Genomic DNA, 6,333 nt, shown 5'->3' on the forward strand with positions numbered 1-6,333 from the left:
ACTATCACCCCGAAAAGCTATTGTCTAGAGGTTAACCGGTTGCCTAATAAGCGATTGGCGAAAGCAAAGGACACTAGCCCGGAAGGGACAAACCCCATCTTAAATTTTTGAAATGTGAAAGTGAAATGAGGACAATTTTGAATACTAGTCATATCCACCCGTTGTGTATAAAGATTTGAGCATTTCATTCCCAAAAAGCCTTTTTGTCAAGCCACTTGGTCGAGCTTGGGACGATCCATGACCTTTACTTTTGTAGAGAATTCGAGACTTGTCATGTCATATGCTACTAGCATCATAGGGATCATCATTCCACCACCATCCGATCGCTCTTGACGAAAGCATTTGGAAATTGAGGATGAAAGTAGTCTAGTTTAACACCATTTGGAGGTGATTTAGTACCATCCTCTTAGCCTTAGTAATTTGTTGAACTAGTATTTGTGAAGGATTACATGCTCTTAAATTTGTTCCTCTTTAGTGCCTCCGCCGCTTGATGAGGAAGTGGCTATTCTTTTGTAGATGCATCCATTATGTGATTTTGTGTGCTTAATGTTTGGATGTGTCGCCATTTTGGCAAGACCCACCTTGCCTTGCAAGAAGGCATCCTACCTCATGGTTGTCTTGTTGTGAGTTGAAGGGGCGGAGTGAGACCCGCTAATTGTCTCATATCGGCTATATTATTAGGATAGGTTAGTATTGGTCCTAGTCTTTGTCACCTCTTTACTCGGACGAGCAAAGGTTCGGTTTGGGGATATTTGATGTGACCATAATTAGCGCATATTTAGCCCCCGAATTAGCCTTGTTCCCATGCTTTTTAGTGCATATTTGGGTCATTTACTATCTTTAGTTCTTTGTTTTGCATATTCTTTGAGATTTTGATCCCTTGGTAGGAAAGGAGTAAGAATTTTGCATTTTCATGGCAAAACAAGACTAAATTGATCGAATCCAATGACCAAGCATCAAGGAGAGACAAGATTAGAAGGCCTTTGTACATATGATAGTAGATGAGCAATGCTGAGAAAGGATCCTTGAGTCCCCAAGGAAATCCCCAAGGAATTTATGAAGAAAAGGGAAGAAAAGAAGAAGGAATTGTGCTGAACTACAATCCGAGCGGATTGTCTCCAATCCGCCCGTCTCCCCACAGCACAATCCGAGCGGTTTCCTCCAAAGACGCTCGGATTGCACCGCCACAATCCGCCCGGATTCTCTTGAATCCGCTCGGATTCCATCGCCAGAATCCGCACGTCCCGACCCTAATCCGCACGGATTCCTTCACAGCCAATTTCGTCTTCTCCAAGTTAAAAAGAAAGAAGCCCTTCCTTCGGAAAATACCGGCTCCTCCTTGCTCAATCTAAAAAGTGTAATTACTAGTTTAGCCCTTAGTTAACCCTAATGCATCCTCCCTAATTTTCACTATAAATAGAGGAGCATGTTCTTCTTATCAATAATTAGAGTAGTTAATATCAATCAAATCTCTCTTTAATATTGTAATCAAGTTTAAATCCAAGTTTTAGTTCTTTAATCTCTCTTTTGTTCATCCTTTATTTTTGGTGATTGAAGATTATTTGGATTATTATTGGGAGATTGACAATCTCTCAATCAAACATCAAGTACTTCTATTATTCTTGCTTTGTTATTGGAATCATTAGTAGGTATAATCTCTTAATCCCTTTTTAGTTATTGTTAATTACTTTCATTTATTCATCATGTTTCAATTTGTTGGTATGATTGACAACCTTGCTAGCATGATCCACATGATAATGAGTGAGTAGTCTCTTAGCTAGGGTTAATGGGTGATTAGGGGAAACCAACATGGGGAATGATTCATGCTTAAATTAATATGCTTTCATGGTTTATTTGCTTGCTTGTTTTGATCTTAACTCATGCACATGTTATGTTTGATGAAATGCTAAGCCTATGAATCCTTGCATTTACCACCATCACCTATCTTTTCAATGAGACTTGTAAGACATAAACCAACTCGAGTCTCATTAGACCATGCATGTTGTTGAGTAGGGAAGATTAAGTCGACTTGTAGGTGTTGTACAATCTAATCGATTCGGCTCCGGGACCCAAACTTTCCTAGGATTGTAAGATATAACCCAACTCAATCCATCACAACAATAATTGCTTGCTTATAATTTGAGAACATGTTTGTATGATCATATCCCATGATTCCCCTATGATCCCATAACACCCTAGTGCTTTTTAATCAATTGTTTACACCCCTTTTAATTCATCTTGCTAGTTTATTTTCATTGCTATTTTAGTTAGTGACCTTCTACATCAACCCAAATTGTGACACCCCTAAGACACCACTAGTTTCAATAGAAAACTCATTTCAATTCCCGTCCCTTGGGATCCGACCTTTACTTGCCCCTTTACTAATCGTAGAGTTGTTTGTGAAGTTATAAATTGTGTTTTGATTCGACCGTGACCCAACGACCACATCTATTTGTGAACACGAAACGGACTGATCAACTATGCCTTGTTTTGCCTCATCTTCTTATGAATACCAATCCAAATTCCTTCCCCTAGAGGCCTCCCTTGAAAGACCACTCCCATCCATTATAAAACCACCCACTCCCAATCTAAAACCACTTCCCGACCACTTGAAGTACATTTTTCTTGGGGGAAAACAACACTCTACCCCTCATAATCTCAAACCAACTTGAGGGTTATCAAGAAAAGAGATTGGTGGATGTATTGCACAAGTACAAGGAAGCTTTTGGGTGGAGCATTGTGGATCTTAAGGGGATAAGCCCAAGCGTATGCATGCACAAGATCCGGTTGGAGGGAGAAGCAAAGCCGGTTCGGCAACCACAAAGAAGATTGAACCCACCAATGATGGAAGTGGTGAAAGAAGAGATCATCAAATTACTTCAAATGGGAATCATCTACCCCATTAGCGATTCTCAATGGGTAAGTCCCACTCAATGTGCACCAAAAAAGGGTGGTGTGACGGTAATCGAGGGCAAAGAAGGAGCTTTAATTCCCACCCGGATTCAAACCGGGTGGCGAGTTTGCATCGATTATCGCCGCCTAAATGCCGTGACATTCAAAGACCATTTCCCTTTACCCTTTCTAGACCAAATGCTAGAGAGACTAGGGGGAAGGAATTCTATTGTTTCTTGGACGGATACTCCGGGTACTTTCAAATTCCCATACGCCCGGAGGATCAATCCAAGACAACATTCATATGCCCTTTTGGAACATATGCATACCGAAGGATGCCTTCAGTTTGTGTAATGCTCCGGGTACATTTCAACAATGTATGGTGAGTCTTTTCTCGGATCTTGTAGAAAGAGTCTTAGAGGTCTTCATGGACGACTTCACCGTCCATGGAGATAATTTTGAAGCTTTCTTGGACCACCTAGCTATGGTTCTATCACGATGCACGGAATTACACCTTGTGTTGAATTCCGAGAAATGTCACTTTATGGTTAAAAGCGGCATCGTGTTAGGACACATAGTCTCAAAGAGAGGGATTGAGGTGGATGTGGCTAAGGTTGAAGTAATAAAAACCTTGCCATATCCCACTAATACTCGGGAGATAAGGTCATTCCTAGGACATGCGGTCTTCTACCGTCGATTTATTAAGGACTTTTCCAAGATTGCTAACCCCTTGTGCAAACTTTTGCACAAGGATGTGGAGTTTGTGTTTGATGCTCATTGTAGGGAAGCATTTGACCTATTGAAGGACAGACTTGTTTCGGCCCCAATCATTCAAGCACCTAAGTGGGATCGGCCCTTTGAGATCATGACCGATGCAAGCGATTTTGCTATTGTGGCCGTATTGGGACAAAAGGATGATAAAGCTCCATATGTCATTCAGTATGCTTCATCCCTCCTCAACGATGACCAAAGTAATTACACTACCACTGAGAAGGAATTCTTGGCGGTAGTGTATGCTCTAGAGAAGTTCCGATCATACTTGCTAGGAGCCAAGGTTATTTTATACACCGATCACAAGGCCATCACTCAACTTGTGAGCAAGAAGGATACCTAACCAAGACTAATGAGATGGGTTCTCCTCCTAAGCGAGTTTGACATAGAGATTAGAGAGAAAAAGGGATTGGCAAATGTGGTGGCTAACCACCAAAGTCGACTACAACTCAATGATCAACAAGTGCAACAAATGGGGGAGGTTGATGGAAGTTTGCCCCACAAGTCTCTTTATGGGTTGAAGATGACGGAGCCATGGTATGCAAATTTGGTAAACTACATGGTAACAAAGAAGTTTCCAACCTCATTCTCATCAAGTCAAAGAAATAGGATAAAGGCCGATGCTAGATTCTACATATGGGATGACCCATACCTATGGAAGATGTGCCAAGATCAAGTCATTCGGCGTTGTGTACCGGATGTAGAAATTCCATCCATCCTCAAACATTGCCACGAGTACGCTCGTTGGGGTCACTTTGGGCCTCATAGAACGACACGTAAGATCCTAGAGTGCGGGTTCTATTGGCCCAAGTTGTTCAAGGATGCTCACATTTTCGTCAATACTTGCGATAGATGCCAACGTTTTGGCAACATCTCACGTCGTAACGAAATGCCCCAACAACCGATGCTTTATTTGGAGGTTTTCGATGTGTGGGGAATAGACTTCATGGGACCATTCCCTAATTTCTATGGGATACCTCTACATCCTCTTGGCGGTTGATTACGTGTCTAAGTGGGTGGCAGCCATTCCCACGAAATGTGATGATGCAAGGACGGTGAAAGCATTTGTCAAGAGCAACATATTTTTAAGGTTCGGATTCCCAAAGGCCATTGTTAGTGATAGGGGAACTCATTTTTGCAACAAGGTAATCTCAACTTTGCTTCAAAAATATGGTGTGCTCCACAAGGTTTCTACGGCCTATCACCTCCAAACAAACGGCCAAGCGGAAGTCTCTAACCGGGAGATCAAGCATATCTTAGAAAGAACGGTCAATCCCGACCGAAAAGATTGGAGCAAGAGGCTTGGAGATGCTCTATGGGCTTATAGAACGGCTTATAAGACCCCAATCGACATGTCTCCATATAGGCTAATTTATGGGAAGGGATGCCACCTTCCCGTAGAATTTGAACATAAAGCCTATTGGGCAATCAAAGCTTTCAATCAAAATGTCGATGAGGCGGGATTGCACCGAAAGCTTCAAATTCAAGAATTGGAAGAGCTTAGGCAAAATCCCTACGACAATGCTAGCATTTACAAGAAGAAGGCTCGGTCTTGGCTTGACAAAATGGTGACAAGAAGGGTTTTTGAAGAGGGACAAGATGTATTGTTTTTTCAAAGTCGGCTCAAGAACTTTCCCGGCATGCTAAGGTCGAAGTGGTATGGGCCTTACAAAGTCAAGAAAGTCTTTCCACATGGAGCGGTGGAGGTGGAAGACCCGACCTCGGAGAAAGTGATAAAGGTCAATGGTCAAAGGTTGAAGCATTACTTCAAGGGAATCGAGTTACAAGGTGAAGATGATCTTCTTTTAGAAGATCCAATTTACAAAGATTAATTCTCAAACAATGACTACGTCGAGCCATCGACATTAAATAACGGCAAATTTGTAAATATTCTATCTCAATTTAATTGCTTTCCTAGTGTAGTTCATTACCGCAATTTATTTCCTTGCATGTTAATTTCGTTTAACTAATTTAATTTGCATTGACATTTAAAAAGCACTTGAGGTTTGTTAAATGATGTAGTGATTTGCAAAAACCTTCTTGGAAGGCGTGTCCAAGAGGAGATGAGAGTCGGGTTTAATGTACAAGTTCATTGGAGGGAGCCAAGAAGAGGGAACAAGAAGAAAGGGGGAAAAATTTGGCTAAGTGAAGAATTGGGAATAAAAAGAAATTAGGAGCAAAAATGCGAGTTGAAGCACAGCCTGCGCAAGGGGTCTGCGCAGCTGCGCACGATTGCGCAGGCAAGACCAAATTTTGCGCACCCTGCGCAGCCTGCGCAAGTATGATTTTCCGTTTCTTTACCTTTCCCAATCCCGTCTTATTCATCATATTACACTACCTCTTCCATCGACAAAAGCCCCAAAACCCCATCTCATTCATTCTAAAACCAATCAAATCACCATATTTCATCAACAAATCTCAAATCTCTTCACCAAATTTTTCACGAAGTTCGATTTTGCCATCAAAAACACATCCAAACCCCAAATTTCTGACAAAATCCCCAAATTTCCCAAGAACCCTAAAATTTTCCAGGTTAAATTGAAGCTTTCACAAGTGGATTTCTGGGTCACAAGGGGGTTTTCATGCAACATCCTTCATTATTCAAGCAAGTTTGAGAAGTTCCGGGGAGGTATAACAACTTTCCTCCACTTTTTTTGTTTTCAATTAGTT

This window comes from Silene latifolia, chromosome 9 (assembly GCF_048544455.1).
Source record: "Silene latifolia isolate original U9 population chromosome 9, ASM4854445v1, whole genome shotgun sequence".
Classification (NCBI taxonomy): Eukaryota; Viridiplantae; Streptophyta; class Magnoliopsida; order Caryophyllales; family Caryophyllaceae; genus Silene; species Silene latifolia.